Genomic DNA, 17,695 nt, shown 5'->3' with positions numbered 1-17,695 from the left:
TCATGGCTTCCATGACGGCCATGGACCTGACCTAATTAGTTCATGGCCCTACTCACAGGGGAGGTCACACTCTGGACTTGATTTTTGTCTCTGGCCAGTGGTTGAGTGGTCTTGTTATAGGGGATATAGATATGGAACCCTTGTCATGGACTGACCACTCGCTCCTTCGCCTGGATCTTCGAACCGCTACCCCTTGCCGCAGGGAGGCGGACCCAATTAGATGGATCCGCCCCAGGCGCCTGATGGATCCTGATAGGTTCCAGATGGAGCTTGGGCCATTTCCTGAGGATCTAGCACATGACTCGGCCGAGGACCTGGTAGCCGCCTGGGATGGGGCGGCTGGTGGGGCCTTGGACCGAGTTGTGCCTTTGCGGCCTCTGATCCGGTGCCGATCCCAGGCGGCTCCTTGGTTCACGGAGGAGCTGAGGGAAATGAAGCGCCAGAAAAGACGCCTGGAGAGCGGTTGGAGGGCCAGTCTCGCTGAATCTGATCGAACACTGGTAAGGTCGCATATTAAGGCCTACCTAGTGGTGATAAAGACGGCAAAGTTTAATTACTTTTCCGCCTCTATTGCATCATCAGGGAATCGTCCGGCCTCCCTGTTCAGGGTAACCTGCTCCCTGCTCCATCCGGGAATGTGGGAGGATCCCTTGGAAGGCAGGGCGGAGGATTTCGGACAATACCTGTATGACAAAATCGCCCAGATCCGGAGGGATTTGGACTCTGACTGGGTAGATCAGGGCAGGGTGATGAGGAATAGTCTTGAGAATGTTATCTGGGAGGAGTTTGATGCTGTGACTCCCGATGATGTGGACAGAATTTTGGGGAGACTTAGTGCGGCCACATGTTTACTGGACCAGTGTCCCTCCTGGTTGGTACTGGCTTCCCGGGAGGTTACACGAGGCTGGCTCCAGGGTGTTATCAACGCTTCGTTGAGTGAGGGTTACTTCCTCACCACCTTGAAAGAGGCGGTGGTGAGGCCTCTCCTCAAGAAGCTGTCCCTGGATCTGGCAATATTGGCCAACTACCGTCCTGTCTCCAACCTTCGCTTTATGGCGAAGGTTGTTGAGAGTGTGGTCGCGCGACAGTTTCCGCAATTCCTGGAGGAAACATCCTATCTAGATCCGTTCCAGTCGGGTTTCAGGTCTGGGCACAGCACGGAAACAGCATTGGTCGCATTGGTTGATGATCTCTGGAGGGCTCGGGACAGGGGTTGCTCCTCTGTTCTGGTCCTGTTAGACCTCTCAGCGGCTTTTGATACCATTGACCATGGTATCTTGCTACACCGGCTGGAAGAGTTGGGGGTGGGAGGCACCGTGTTACGGTGGTTCTCCTCCTTTCTCTCCGACCGGTCGCAGTCTGTGTTGGCAGGGGGGCAGAGGTCGACCTCGAGGCCTCTCAATTGTGGAGTGCCGCAAGGGTCGGTCCTCTCGCCCCTTCTGTTCATGTGAAGCCGCTGGGCGAGATCATCTGTGGCTTTGGAGTGAGATACCACCAGTACGCTGATGACACCCAGCTGTACATCTCCACCCCAGGCCATCCCAACGATGCCCTTGAAGTGATGTCCCAGTGCCTGGAGGCTGTGCGGATCTGGATGGGGAGGAACAGGCTCAAGCTCAACCCTTCCAAGACTGAGTGGCTGTGGCTCCCGGCATCCCGATATAGTCAGTTGACTCCATCACTGACTATTGGGGGCGAGTCGTTGGCCCCCACAGAGAAGGCTCACAATCTGGGAGTCCTCCTGGATATGCAGCTGTCCTTGGAGGAACATCTGACGGCTGTAACCAGGGGGACCTTTTGTCAGGTTCGCCTGATTCGCCAGTTGCGACCCTTTCTTGATTGGGATTCCCTGTGCACAGTCACTCATGCCCTCGTCACCTCTCACCTTGACTACTGCAACGCTCTCTACATGGGGCTCCCCTTGAGGAGCACCCGGAGGCTCCAGCTGGTCCAGAATGCAGCAGCGCGGGTAGTGACGGGAGCAGCATGGCGCTCCCATGTAACACCGCTCCTGCGTGAGCTGCACTGGCTCCCGGTGGTCTTCCGGGTGCACTTCAAGGTGTTGGTTATCACCTTTAAAGCACTCCATGGCATAGGGCCTAGCTATCTTCGAGACTGCCTGCTGCTACCGACGACCTCCCATCGACCCGTGCGCTCCCACAGAGAGGGCCTCCTCGGGGTGCCATCAGCCAAACAGTACAGGCTGGTGACCCCCAGGGGGAGGGCCTTCTCTGTGGGGGCACCTACCCTCTGGAATCAGCTGCCCCCAGAGATAAGGAGAATCCAAGACCTCAGTGCCTTCCGCCGTGCCCTTAAAACCCATTTTTTCAAGCAAGCCGGGCTGGCTTAAGAAGAAATTTTAAAATGTTTTAATTGGTAGTGAGTTTTAATTGGGCCAAATTTATATATCTTTTAATTGTTTTTAATATTTGTACTGCATGTTTTTTAATTTTGGCTGTACACCGCCCTGAGTCCTCAGGGAGAAGGGCAGTATAGAAATTTAAAATAAAATAAAATAAAATAAAAATAAATGGGTGTTTGCCCTTTATTTGCAATCTTCTGACATCTTGAAGAGTCATATGATGAAAAAGAAAATTTAAATATCCACATTGGAATGATTGTGATCAGAACGGCTATGGATCGAGCCAGAAGGCTTATGCAAATACATCTCTCTTTCCCCATCCCCAATTTTTCATACCCCTGGGAGAAAGAAAACTGATAAAATAGTGAAAGGGATGGGGTGCCTAAGAAGTTGCATTTTGTTTAGCTGCTGCAGGACAATCTCAGAAACAGGAGCAGTGAACCAAGCAGGTTGCACAAACCAATTGACAGGAGAGAGTTACATTAACTTCAAACAACCCTAGGAGCTGGTTTGGACTATGGAAAAAAACCTCTCTGGTTTCCTCATCAAGACTAATAAACTGGGTTAAAATATTAAAACTGCGTTAAAATTAACCAGTGGAACAACTTGCTTCCAGAAGTCGTGAATTCTCCAACACTGGAAGTTTTTAAGAAGAGATTGGACAACCATTTGTCTGAAATGATATAGGGCAGGGGTGTCAAACTCAAGGATCCGCCCTGTGGGGTGCTTAGATCTGGCCCATGGGGCTGCCTTGGAAACAGTGAAGGACCGGCCCGTTGTGCCTCTGCCAGTGAAAACAGAGCTCGCCACCCTCCAAAGCTCTGTTTTCACTGGCAGAGGTTCGCAGGAGCCCGTCGCAGCTGAAAATGGAGCCCAGGAGCTCATTTTCACTGGCAGAGCGCACAGGCTGCCAGAGGCAACCCCAACATGAGTGAAGTCAAGCTGGCCACACCCACCCCGGTCATCCCCAGCCCCCGCCCAAGGTCAAATACAACCTGATGTGGCCCTCAAGTGAAATCAAGTGGCCCTGATGTGAAATCGAGTTTGACACCCCTAGTATAGGGCTTCCTGCCTGAGCAGTGGGTTGGACTAGAAGACCTCCAAGATCCCTTCCAACTCTGTCTATTCTGTTCTGTTCTGTTCTGTTCTGTTCTGTTCTGTTCTGTTCTGTTCTGTTCCGTTCCGTTCCGTTCCGTTCCGTTCCGTTCTATTCTATTCTTGTGTTTTCCCGAAAATAAGACCCTGTCTTATATTTTTTGAACCCTGAAATAAGCGCTTGGCCTTATTTTCGGGGAGGTCTTATTATTTTGGGGCGCGTGGAGTAAGATGGGGCTCCTCTTGCCGTCTTACCTGATTTCCAGTTCTGCGTTTAAATATTTTCACGGAGGGCTTATTTTCAGGGTATATCTTATTTTCGGGAAAACAGGGTATTCCTATTCTCATTAATCATCTTGTTAGAAGAAAATTCTTGGTTCGTATCCAGGATAGGTCTTCTAAAGAACACTCAAGGCAAATTGTTTGAAGCAGAGGTTACATTTATTCCACAGCTTAACAGGCAGTACAGCAATCCAAGGTGGCCAGTTTTCAAATGGTTACTTTTTATAGAAAAAAAAAACTTTTCTTTGTTCCTCCCAGGATCAGAGCCTACCTTCTAAGAATTATTGAAACTGCTATTAGATGGATGGCCAAAAGGGATTTCCGAGGTTTAGCGACCCTGCTGAGCTGGTGGATTTTTTCCCCCACTTATTTATCATTTCAACTGGTTACCTGCTTAATTAATACCTTATCTGGAAATGAGAGTCATGCAGAAGAAAGGATCTTTTGTTTATTAATAGGTGTAATCTCTGATATCCTGAAAGGAATTTACTTGACTGGGCCAATCCCAACCTTTGGCCAATCCCAACCTCATTGTCAAGTTTGTTATCTTTTGTTTTAGTGTAATTTCTCCCCTCTTGCCCTTGAAATGGCTGTGAGGTGGGGACGTGAGGAACAATGGAAGATTGAAGGGCAGGGAAGATTTTGACTTCCTTCCCACAATCCTTTAGCTCAGTCTTTCAGTTCTGGTTCACAAGAGCAACTTCTGTATTCAATGGGTAGAGAGGTGATGGGCTGTATGCTAAAATAAAGCCAGGTCATGACACAAACTTGAAAGTAAATCAGGAAGCCTGTAATTGCAGAGTGTGTTTGGCAAGAACAAAGAATGTTTATCTACAGGAAATATGCATGTGTAAATCTTGTAACAATTCTGGGTAGTTAGAAAGCTGATAAAAGTAACAACAGTTAGACAACTTGCAGCCTCAGCTAAAAATTAGGAATAAAAATGGCCTGCAGCCAATTAGATAACTCCTGAGGTATTCATTAGCCAAGGCTTAGAAATAGGGCCAGCTAGAGACCAATAGAACAAATTGTAGAATTATTACTAAAATGTTTATTAGATGATATTTCTTATTATCTCACTTTGTCCCGCCTTTTCTTTTTAGTGAAAATGTATAAAGCTTTCTTAATCCTTTGTTCTTGGTTCTTGGCATTTTGGCCAGGAGTCCTTTCCTTGGAGTACTCCAATAAAAAGCAATCAGAAAACCTGCACCTCGTGTCTGGCATCCATCATTGGCTTCAGCACCAGGCTCACACCCGAATTGGGGACAACAGAGGTTCCTAGTGAATATATGCTAACATAATCCTTTCTCTTTTGTTTTTACTATAGTTCCTGAAATTCAACAAGTCCATAATCCACCCACAATCGTTATCCACAAATAGATTTCTACTAGTATTTATTATAAAAAGGGAACAGAAAAGAATAAGGTTACAGTTGTTTGTATATGGCTGCAATGCTCTCCCTACAACAGAGGTCTCCAAACATGGCAACTTTAAGACATGGCTGGCTGAGGAATTCTGGGAGTTGAAGTCCACAAGTCTTAAAGTTGCCAAGTTTGAACATCCCCGTCCTACAGCATATCCTCAAACTATGGGAAGAAATATTAAATGTGGAGATTTAAAATTGGTTGTATTTCTCCTTAAGGGAAATATGAGGTGTGTAGTTGGATGTGTGATTTGATTTCTTTTTTCTTGGTTTATCTTGGGAGCAGGCATATACTCTAAGGAATGTTAAATCTCTTCCCATTATGAATTAGCAATTCACAAATTAATACCACTAATGCATAATTTAATACAGTTGTTTTTAGCATTTCAGTGTTTCTTCATTATGGATCAAGTGGGATGCACGAAATGGCTTCTCATTACCTATTTAAGAAGATGGCTGAGCCCCTGAAAGATCACTTAGATCTAGGGTGTTAAATTATCCCCCCTACATCTCTGAGTAGTGTGATCAGCTATAATTTGAAGAAAATAGCCTTTATCTATTTTCTGCTTTACACAAAGATCTACTCCACTGTATGCACCAAGTACCTCCTTCCACCTCAGTGTTTCTATTAATTTAGATGAAGAAGTGATTCTGCAGCTGCTTTTGTTTGAATGCTAAAACAGTACTGAACCCTGAAATAAAGAAGGGGGAAAGGAACATGCCCTGCATACAAGAGCTCTACTGTGCTCTGCTGTAGCCTTCCCAATTTAGCTCTCCTCTGATGTGTAGCTGCTGTGTTGGTTGGGAAATGCCGGGAAAATCTGAAGTCCATTTATTTGGAGGACAGGAAAGGCTGTTTTTGCTTCCATTAATTCTTGGAACAGAATAAATAAGTATCTATCTATTTTTCTTTCTATCCAAAGCACCAGAAGGTAAGACAAGAAACAATGGATGGAAACTAATCAAGGAGAGAAGCAACCTGCAATTCAGGAGAAACTTCCTAACAGTGAGGACAATTAACCAGTGGAACAGCTTCCCTTCAGAATTTGTGGGTGCTTCATCACTGAAGGTTTTTAAGAGGAGACTGGCCAGCTACTTGTCTGAAATGGTATAGGGCCGTGATGGCAAACCTATGGCACGTGTGCCACAGGTGGCACGTGGAGCCATATTTGTGGGCATGTGAGTGTTGCTCTAGCTCAGCTCCAGTGTACATGTGCGCGCCGGCCAGCTGATTTTCTAGCCTTCCGGGCCCACTGGAAGTCGGGAAACAGGCTGTTCCTGGCCTCCGGAGGGCCTCTGGGGGTTGGGGGAGGCCGTTTTTGCCCTCCCCAGGCTCCAAGAAAGCCTCTGGAGCTTGGGGAGGGCGAAAAATGGGCCAACGGACCTACCATTCCATTGTGTGCCAAAAGCGGGGGGAGTGCAGTGGGGTTGTGCGTGCATGCGTGGGGGGGGCAGGGCACATTGAATTATGGGTGTGGGCATGCACGCGCGCAACCCCCCCATACTCCCCTGACTTCTGGCACGCGACGGCAAAAAGGTTAGTCACCACTGGTATAGGGTCTCTTGCTTGAGCAGGGGGTTGGACTAGAAGACCTCCAACATCCCTTCCAATTCTATTCTGATTAACTATATATTTTATTTTATTTAAAATGTAAATTTCCCTATTTAATTGGTCGTAGAAGTAGATACACAGTGTGTGGTATATACGTATGTATATATACACATACATATATACACACATACATACACATACACACACATACAAATTTAATTAAAGGCTGTTGCCTAAGAAATAATCAGACAAGAAAGGAAGAAGCTCCCAGGGGTGTAATGGTCAGAGAAATAAAGTTGGAAGGATTCATCTTAACTAATCAGGCATTTAACAATGATGGGGGGAGATTTGTACTTTCGGACTTGCAAGGTTCTGTTAAGATAGCCTTACAATAAAATAGAATTAACTCATGTAGTCATATTTCCCTTCTGGTTTACCTGGCAAGCCTGACAGGTATAATATAATCAGACTTACATGAGCCAATCACTCATGTCTCAGTCACTTCTCATTTGGACCACTTCAATGGGTTCTGTAAAGGGATGCCCTTGGAAAGCATTTAGAAGCTATAGTTGGTCTAAATAGTTACGGGTGTTTCTCATTGTTCTCATATAATATGGCTGCTATGAGAACGCCATTGGTTACCAATTGGCTTCCAAAGCCAATTCAAGGTGCTGCTTGTCATGTTAAAATTCTTCATGATTCAGAGACTGGATATCTGAGGTGCCACCTTTTTCCTGTAATATCTGACTGCTTGATAAGTTCACATAGGGTGGAGTCTCTCTGTATCTCCTCTGCAGGGGCCATGAAAACATGCTTTCCATATTGATTAGCTACTCTTGTGGAAAAACATTACGTAGGACATTAACACATTCACGCATTTGCCTGAAAGTTAGGCTAAGATTGGATACATTGTGGGAATTGTAGGAACAGAGCTCTAATCCTAAAATGTTATATAATCAGACATAACAGCAACTCCTAATACAGTATATTTGTGTATAGCAAGTTATATGAATTGTTATAGCTAGTTATTAGCTAGGTATTATAAAATAGCTAGTTATTGCTACAGTTCTGTTTTAAAACAGTTTCAGGGTTCATATGTTTTGTAAATCAAACAATAACAAAGGGTAAAAATGTCCCTCCCTGTTCTGATGAAGGGTGTTTCACAAAAAAAAGTGGGTTTCTCAATCCTCCTTGATTTTTAAGATTATTTTAACTACGTGGATTGGTTTTTCCCCCCTAATAATAGTCAAAATGGGGGAGAAAGCTTTTGCTAAAATGGGATAACTATGCAACATTATCTATGGAGATTGATAGTGTTCCTGGCCTCATTAAAATCATGTTACCTGTCTGTCTGTCTGTCTGTCTGTCTGTCTGTCTGTCTGTCTGTCTGTCTGACTGTCTGTCTATCCATCCATCCATCCATCCATCCATCCATCCATCCATCCATCTATCTATCTATCCATCTATCCATGCTATCTATCTAGCTATGCATGCTATCTGGCTATCTATCATCATGCCATATTCACAAGATCCTTGGTGGCTCATATAAATAAGCAAATATAACAGTAGTACCTAACAATATGAATACAGTTAAAACCCCTGTGAACTTGGAAAGCTGGATTGAGTCACTGGAAAATCAGAACTACCAGCTAATTACTACAGAGCAAAATCATTTTTTACTTCTTCCAATATGAATCAAAGTTTCCATTCCCCAGGAAACCCATGTGGGAAAAGCACTGTTGAATTCATCGGTTGCCTAAAGCCAAAACACTTGAAGTGTCAAAAAGTAAATTTGAAAATGTGTGCATCTGGCAAGTTAATCCTGCAGGTACTGGCCTGTCCCTCAAGGCTTATGACTATTATAGAATCTTTGTTTGAATTGGGGCCAAATTGGCTGCTTCTTCCTGGCACTGATCTTCACTGAACACACGAGACTAATGCAGAACCATTATTCATTACCCACTGAGACTTTTTTAGTGCAGTGCTATCTTAAAGGCCATCAGTAATTGCTACAGATTGTAAATGATGGAAAGATTCATGGAATACCTCCAGAAAATAGTTATTTCTTGCGCATATGATTACTTTGCGCAAGAGAAACTGGAAAGGAGGTTCAGAAGAGACGATTCAACTCAGTAAACAAAAGCCAGAGTCTTTTGCTTGAAAGAGCTAAATCAATTTGCTGCCTAATGTCAGTGTAAGGAATGATAGATCAATTCTAAAGACTTTAGCAAATCTCGGCTTATGGAACATGATGTTGCTCTAACGGTCAATTGGACACCCACCTGGCTTTAATTCTTTGTCTCTTTGAATGTAACAAGGTTTTTGTGCCCCAAACTGGAATCTGGGAAAGCACAAATATTCTGACCTCAAATTGAGAAATAATAGAAGAATTCTGTGAATGCAGCATACAGAATAATTTTGTAGACATCCTAGAAGAGCTTTATGGTTTTTCATGTAATATTTTTGCTGCACCATACTAGGATCATCACCCAAAAAAGATTGTCAAATTGTCAAATCACCATCAAACTACCGTATTTTTTGGAGTATGAGATGCACCGTAATATAAGATGTACCTTAGTTTTTTGGGAGGAAAAATAAGAAAAAAGCTGATTGGCGGCTGGATTGGCCTCCCGGAATACCCCCAATCAACTGTTCCCAGAAGTGAATTTTAGCAACAGGTTCCTTGGTTGTGAACTCTGTGCCTTGCTTTTTTTTTCAGTCTCTGAAACCTCTGAAACTCTGTTTCGGAAAAAACTTTTTTTTCTGCCTCTGAAAGCCTCCGAAACAGAGCTTTTTCTGAAGCTTCCTTTCAGAGTTTTTTTTTTTTTTCTGAAACTCTGTTTGGAGGCTTTTTTTCCGTGAAGCTTCATTTCTGAGGCTTTTTTCAGCCTTTGAAACCTCCGTTTGAGAGGCTAGGTGGAGCTACATTTGGAGTATAAGACTCACCCAGATTTTCACCCTCTTTTTTGGGAGAAAAAGGTGCATTTTATACTCCAAAAAATATGGTAGTCAGGTCAGACATGCTTTATTGGATATTGGCTAATATTGAAAAAAATAAAACTATGCAAAATAAGATAAAATACAGCAAATACATTATTGTGATATATAGATACAAGTAAGATTAATTTATCAACCACATTTTACTCAACCTACTATGTCTGTCTGCCAGATTGCTTTACCATAGTTTGCTATGCTAGCAAGGCTGATTGAATCCTACAAAGTATATTGACAGGACATTGGCTACAATAAGTATTGTTCTGAGATTATTGTCTTTTAGATGAGGCATATACATTTAAACAGGTTTCCAGGAAGTAGCCTGAATGCGAAGGAGACTATTATGGAATCTATACTGAAGTCACAATTCAAGAGTCAAAAAATCAACAGTACCCATTCCATATGGGTACTGAGTCTCTGGAGAAGGGCGGCATATAAATCGAACTAATAAATAAATAAATAAATTAAATAAATAAATAAATAAATAAATAAATAAATAAATAAATAAATATATAGAGAGAGAGATTTTGTTTTCTGCAAAGGGAATCTTTTGGAATCTGCACTCAAGAACTGCTGATGGTATGATGGCTACTCAAGTGGTGTGAAAAACCCTGTGATATCTGAGACATGATTTAGTAATAACAACAATAGCGCTTGAACTCATATACCTCTTCAAAGGGCTTTACAGCCCTCTCTGGTCAGTTTACAATATAAGCATTATTTGCATATTGTCCCCAACAATCTGGATCCTTATTTTATTGATCTCAAAAGGATGAAAGGCCGAGTCAACTCTGAGTTGAACTCAGGATCGAATTGCTGGCAGTCAGCAGAATTAGCTGTGATACTGCATTCTAACCACTGTGCTGCCACCACTCTTTAAACATTTAAAATGATTCTTCTGGTTTCCTAACTCAGATTTTGAAACATTTTTAGTTTGGATTGTCTAGAATTGTTTGTTTAAACTTTGTCATGGCCGTGTTGTAATCCGGGGCCAGAAGAAAATAGTATTGAAACTGTCCAATAGAATTCTCTTTAAAAAGCATGGTAGAATGGGACTTTAAAGTTGGAAGCAAGAGGAAACCAAAAAGAACTAAAGATCACAAGTAGAGGAGAAGGGCACTTAATTTTGACTTGCTAATACAGAATAGAACAAAAATTTTTAATAATGGATTCGGAGGTTAATTTTAAGAGTCTATTTTAAGATAAACTGTGTTTCAAAGATGTTATGAAAGAGGAACAGGTTTTACCTGACAAGACTGAGCCTGATCTAAAAAGGGATTTTAAAATAGCAGGCTATAAGTATGATATGGGGAAAAAATGTTTGTTTTGTTTATGTTTTATGTTTTATTAGATTTGTATACCGCCCTACTCCCGAAGGACTCAGGGTGGTGAACAGGCACAAAATAAAATACATAAATACAAAAGTTAAAAGACATAATTAAAACCAGATTAAATAATTTAGCCCGAGACAATTAAAAAATCCCAATAATTTAAAACAGATTAAAATTTCGATTTAAGAGAATTTTAAAAACAGTGGAGAAAATTAGGCCAGGCCGGCTTGCTGGAATAGGAGAACCTTAAGAGCACGGCGGAAAATGTGCAAATCCAGGATCCTCCATATCTCTGGGGGAAGCTCGTTCCAGATAGTGGGTGCTCCCACAGAGAAGGCCCTCCCCCTGGGGGCCGCCAGTCGACATTGTTTAGTTGGCGGCACCCGGAGGAGCCCCTCTCTATGAGAGCGTACCGGCCGGTGGGAGGCTGCTTGTGGTAGTAGGCAGTCCTGTAAATAACCAGGTCCTAAGCCATGGAGCGCTCTAAAGGTGGTGACCAAAACCTTGAAGTGCACCCGGAAGACCACCGGGAGCCAGTGCAGCTCGCGCAGGAGAGGTGTCACACGGGAGCGCCATGTTGCTCCCATAACCACCTGCGCAGCCACACTCTGCACCAGTTGGAGCCTCCGGGTGCTCCTCAAGGGGAGCCCCATGTAGAGAGCGTTGCAGTAGTCCAGGCGGGAAGTGACGAGGGCATGAGTGACTGTGTGTAGGGAGTCCAGATCCAGAAAAGGACGCAACTGGCGAATCAGGCGAACCTGATAAAAAATCCTCCCGGTCACGGCATCAAGTGCTCTTCTAAAGACAGCCGTGAATCCAGGAGTACACCCAAGTTGCGAACCCTCTCTGTGGGAGCCAGTGATTCGCCCCCAATAGTCAGCGATGGCGTCAACTGACTATCTCGGGACGTCGGAAACCACAGCCACTCGGTCTTGGATGGGTTGAGCCTGAGCCTGTTCCTCCCCATCCAGATCCACACGGCCTCCAGACACCGGGACATCACTTCAAGGGCATCGTTGGGGTGGTCCGGGGTGGAGATGTAAAGCTGGGTGTCATTAGCATACTGGTTGTACTTCACCCCGAAACCACTGATGATCTCACCCAGCAGCTTTACATAAATGTTGAACAAAAGGGGCGAGAGGACCGACCCTTGTGGCACCCCACATATGAGGGGCCTTGGGGTCGACCTCTGCCCCCCTGCCAACACAGACTGCAACCGGTCGGAGAGAAAGGAGGAGAACCACCGTAATACAGTGCCCCCCATGTAATAAATGTAACCCCATGTAATAACATGTAATAAATGTTACAATGGACATACAAAAGAAATTGGCTGATGTCTTAATTAAAAGGGACATACAAATAAAAACCAAAGACTGTGCCCTGAATAATTTTCCTATATAGGGTTTACAAAAGAGGCTTCTTCAAGTTTTAAAAAACTTTATGAGAAAGAATTTAGAAAATGAAAAATCAAGTGCTAGGACATTGTTTGAAGGGACTAAAGATCAAAAGTAAAAGGAAGGAATATAAAGTTGGTTTATTTGATCAAGATAAAATAGATGTTATCTCTAGTAATCCTTATTGGAATTTTGTTGACATAAGGACTGATATGACAAAGCTGTAAGGATTTGTTTATAGATACAGGAGAAGAAATGGATCATTTGTTTTATTTTAAGAGAAGGTGATAAATTACTAAAATTGTTTGGGATGAAGAGGGAAGACATTTCTCTGTATATTTTTCTTTTTCTTTGCTATATTTTTCTTTCTTTTCTATTATTTCTGCATTTTTTATTTTTATTATATTTCAGTTTGTATTAGTTTTTATTTTATTAATTGTAACTTTTAATAAAATTATTTCAACAACTGACCAGCAAACCTTATTTCAAGGAAGATTGATTAGCCATCAAAGTTCCCAGCTTTGTGATAAGAAGCTTAGCTTTTGACAGTAATCGAAGGTGTTTATCCATATTCCAATTTCTATTTATTCAGCTCCATTTCTCTATGGAGTGCTGCATTAGAGACTGAAGCAAAACCTGAAGCAACTTTTTGGTTGAGCGGTCACAAAATTGGCAAAAGCTGATCCATGAAGTGGGCATATTGTTTACATTATTCAGTTCAAATCCTCATTTGCACTGGCCATAATATTAGGTTGTAATCCTGGGGTTTTTTTAAAAACAATTTTAAAAATAAATAAATAAATTGTGCATTTTCAGGCATATAATGCTTTCTGAGGAAATGGAGCCTGACAAATATTACACAAACAAGTGCAAAAGCTTTTATGAGAAATCATGAGTTAATGTCAAAGAATGCTAAAAACATCCAAAAGAGCTTCAAAAATTAAAAGGAAAAAATTTGGTCAATTAACTATTCAGTAAAAATCAGGGGTGAAATGCTACCGATTCGCACCGGTTCAGGTGAACCGGTAGCGGCGGTGGCAGGTGGTTCAGAGAACTGGTAGCGGCGGCAGCACAAGGCTTCGCCCACCCGCTCAGACGTCATTATTTCCTGGTTTTAACCAGGAAGTAACCTGTTTTTTATCCTCTGCACATGCACAGAAGGCTTTGTGCATGCGCAGAGGGTCCAAAATCGCACATGATGCGTGCACGCATTTCCGAACCGGTAGGGAAGGTAAGTAGATTTCACCCCTGGTGAAAATGGTAATGTTAACAAAATGTAACTATTCAGCATTCTTTTTACTTTGCTCAATATTCCTGAAAAGAATGTTCAGGGAATTTATTTATTTAGGAGTTTAAATTTCCAGGACCAGATGAATTGCATTTCAGAGAGCTTGCTGATGGACTGGCTGAACTTTTATGTGTAACCTTTGAAAAATTCTGGGAAATAGATGAAATGCTAGATGACTGGAAACAAAATGGTACCCATATCTTCAAAAAGACAGGAAGAAGGAGAAACTGGCTCTTCCTTCCCCTCACTGGTTGTCGTGGGACAGCTAATAAGAAATTTCTGTAATCATGTAATTAATGTGATAAACACTTGATCTGCCAGAATGAAGGCCCCTCTTAGATTTAAACTTGGTGCTTTCCCCTTCCCACTTTTCCACAGCTTAATAAAACCCCTGCTTTATGCTTAGTCATAGGAGTTTTCAGCTTTCTTGCCATGAGAAATTCTTGATTGTAATGTATCTACTATAGAAACTACTACCATATAGAATGATAGCTAATCAGCCTAACATCAATATTTGAGAATATTTTACAGCATAAAGTGATTAATTTATAGGCAACCTTAAAGGATTCTAATCATTCAGGAAAAAATTATGAAAAAGAAATCAGGTCACACTAAATAAACCTGTCCTGCTTCTGGTTTCAAAAGCACACACATAGTTGCTACTGAAATCAGCAGTTTACTCAAGGTCAAGAAGATAACAGCAGACAAAGAATGGAAAACAAAACAGTCTCTGAAAAGAACTTGCCTGAATGATTGCTTTTAACAGGGGCACACAGAAAAATAGTCAAAATCCAGTCCAAGGTTCCGAGAGCCAAATCAGGGATATCAACCAGTCCAGAAGTCAGAATTCCATAAATCCAAATATACATCACAACAGAGACCAGACAGTTGAATCTAATGAATAATCATGGGTCAGGACTGTTTTTTAAATCATGCTGCAGCCAACTGTCTCTAATCAAGAGATTAACTACCATGCTTGGTAAGAAAACTCATAGAACTGTTCTGCGCTACTTTATAGTTGTTGAGTGAGGAGGGAGGAGTAGCTTTGTATCAGCATCATCTGTCTGTTTTACCTGCAGTGCCTGTGTTTTATCAGCCTTAGGTGGTTCTTTATTTTATGTGCCCAGAGGCTGACACTACATGGGTTCTGCTGGAGCAGCTTCTTCACCTTCAGAAACAATGACATATGTCATGACAATACCTCACTTTTCTGATGGGTAACTTTTTTATAGATTGTGGGAATATTGAACATGTATATATGTAGATGTGTACAGAATATCTTGATTCCAGCAAAACATCTGATGATGAACTTTTTGACATTCTAATGAGCATGCTAATTAAGTGGGACTGGCAGGCAAAACAATTAAGTGAGTATCTAGCTGACTTGAAAGTAAGTCCCAAAGAGTGCTTTCAACAATTCCTTATCAAACCAGAATGTGGTATCAATTAAGGTGGCCCAAATTAAGGCAGTTTTGTGATCTTTAACATTGTCATTAATAACTTGGATCAGATGTTCTAAATAAAATTGGGAAGGATATAAACAGAATTAATATGCAAAAATGACTTGAAAGCTTTAAAGAAATCAGCTGAAATTTCACAAAAACAATGCAAAGTTCTTCCCTTTGGAAATATTAGTTGGACAACAACACTTATAAGATTCTTGGAAAAAGTTAACAGTGTGCAGTTGCTGAAAAACAAATGCAAAAGGTATATATCAATGAGGTGGTAAGAACTATGAAGGATTCTTTCCCAACAAGCTAACAAATAGCACAAGGTTATAAAAAGTGGACTATAATGGAAAAGGAACATTTTCAAATAATAGGTGAAGTAAGGATTAGTTGGAAGAATGATTGATTAGAGGAAATGAAATTTTAGTAGAAGAGGATTTGAAATTGATGTAAATCCAATGTGTATCCCTAGTTCATATGTTCCAGAATTGGAAGCAATACCATAGGAACTTCCAGACTATATCAAAAGATCTGGGAGGTTTCTGGGTCAGACCTGATTTTAATAAGTGCTAAATGAACAATGGTCTTTCTTTCATGACAGTGCTTAGAGAGATTAATCGAAAAACCATTTCCATAGCAATAAAAGACCCCGTGGTATGATTTTCAGCAAGATTCATGCCTTCTTTTATCAGTTTGCCACCTTGGGACATGTCAGCCTTACCAGGTGGACCAGACAGGAAACACAATCAATAAACTAATTTTACTTTATTGTAAAGCTACATTAAAAGAATCTTAGAAGTCTGGAAATACAATTCTCCCACTGGCACCATTATAGCCTAAGAACCTGGGGAGGGTCCCTTCTGAGCCTCTTGCTCCACCCATTATGAAGCGGCAGGCTAGGCTATCTCTTATCTGACCATTCCCCAGGCAGCATTTCTTCACCCAGTCTCCCAAGGTCTTTCTCACATACTATTACAGGTCACAAAAAAAATCCCATCTGTCTGTTCATTCAACACTTAGGTACCAATCAATTCTTAATTATCTTTAACCATATCGACCTGCTCTCACTGTTTGTGCCATATTGATTAGTGAAAGGTATTATGCAGAGCATAGTATCATATTCAGCAAAGCATGGATTAATGTATTATTCACTTCACATAAGTATATAGGCATTTATGAACCTTTTGAAAGGTATATGAAAAGGCTCCAAGGAAAGAGATGCAGAGGACAAGAAAATAACTTGTGTATAAAAAGAAGCTACATTAATTTTTAAAGGGAAATAGAAAAAAGCAAAATAAACACCCAGGATACATCCACATCTCTATAGAAATTGACTGGGGTTGGTAAATAGAAATTACCGTAATAAACCAGAAAATATCTATGGGCTGATTCAAACATGTAAACTTGTGGATGTTACCTTTACCTTGGGAAGCATTTGAATAATGGGATAATTTACTCATTCTAAATGTAAGGTCTCCTGCCACAACTATATACGAGCCTTGGTGGCGCAGCAGACTAAAGTGCTGTTAAGTAACACCAGCTGCCTACAATTAATGCAAGTTCAAATCTCACCAGGCTCAAGGTTGACTCAGCCTTCTATCCTCCCGAGGTAGGTAAAATGAGGACCCGGATTGTGGGGGCAATAAACTGACTTTATATAAAAAAGAACACCGCTTGGGGGGGGGCGAAAGCTCTACTAAGCAGGTATATACAAAAATATGAAGGCTACTGCTTAACGCATTGTAAGCCGCCCTGAGTCTCTGGAGAAGGGTGGCATATAAATCGAACCAATAAATAAATAAATAAACTACTTTGGTTACTAGAAAGTTTGTTTCTAGAAAGGCAAACCTTCCTTTGAAAAGTCAGGAGTTCTCTCTCTCTCTCTCTTTTTTTTTTAAGGATGGTGCTAGAGATGGGAATGATGCAGTGGTGGGATTCATCCAGTTTGCACCACTTCGGGAGAACCGGTTGTTAACTTTCTGAGCAGTTTGACAAACTGGTTGTTGGAAGAAATCATTAGGGCAGAGAACCGGTTGTTAAATTACTTGAATCCAACCACTGGGATGATGGTAATGATGGTGATGATGATAGAGATAATGATCATGGTGATGGAGAAGGAGAAGGAGAAGGAGATGATGACTTTGGTGATGATAATGATGAAGATGGAGATACAGCAGGTGGTCATAACGGTGATGATGATTTTGGCATTGAAACACCCAGAGCCACTTTGTTCTGTCCTTCCCTTTGAACCCACGGACGCACTGCTTGCGCACAAGATTTATTAACCTGTGAGATTTTAAGCAGATGTTTTATCCTCCACTGAGTGTCCTCTTTAAATGCTAGTAGGCTTATGAGCAAAATAAATGGTACAATAGTAAATTAGTTTAGAGTACAGGGGGAAATCATTTGTGCTGTTCAACTCCTACTGACTTTTCCCAAGCTCTCATTTTTACGGGCTTGTGAGTTATTTTTAAACTCAAAAACACTTTTATTTTCAATTCTGATTTTTCCTTATCAGAGCTTCTA

Source organism: Pituophis catenifer, unplaced genomic scaffold, assembly GCF_029215685.1.
Source record: "Pituophis catenifer annectens isolate HBS135680 unplaced genomic scaffold, rPitCat1.0.hap2 SCAF_1, whole genome shotgun sequence".
Taxonomy (NCBI): Eukaryota; Metazoa; Chordata; class Lepidosauria; order Squamata; family Colubridae; genus Pituophis; species Pituophis catenifer.
The sequence above is the reverse complement of the archived record's forward strand: the minus strand, read 5'-3'. Positions refer to the sequence as shown.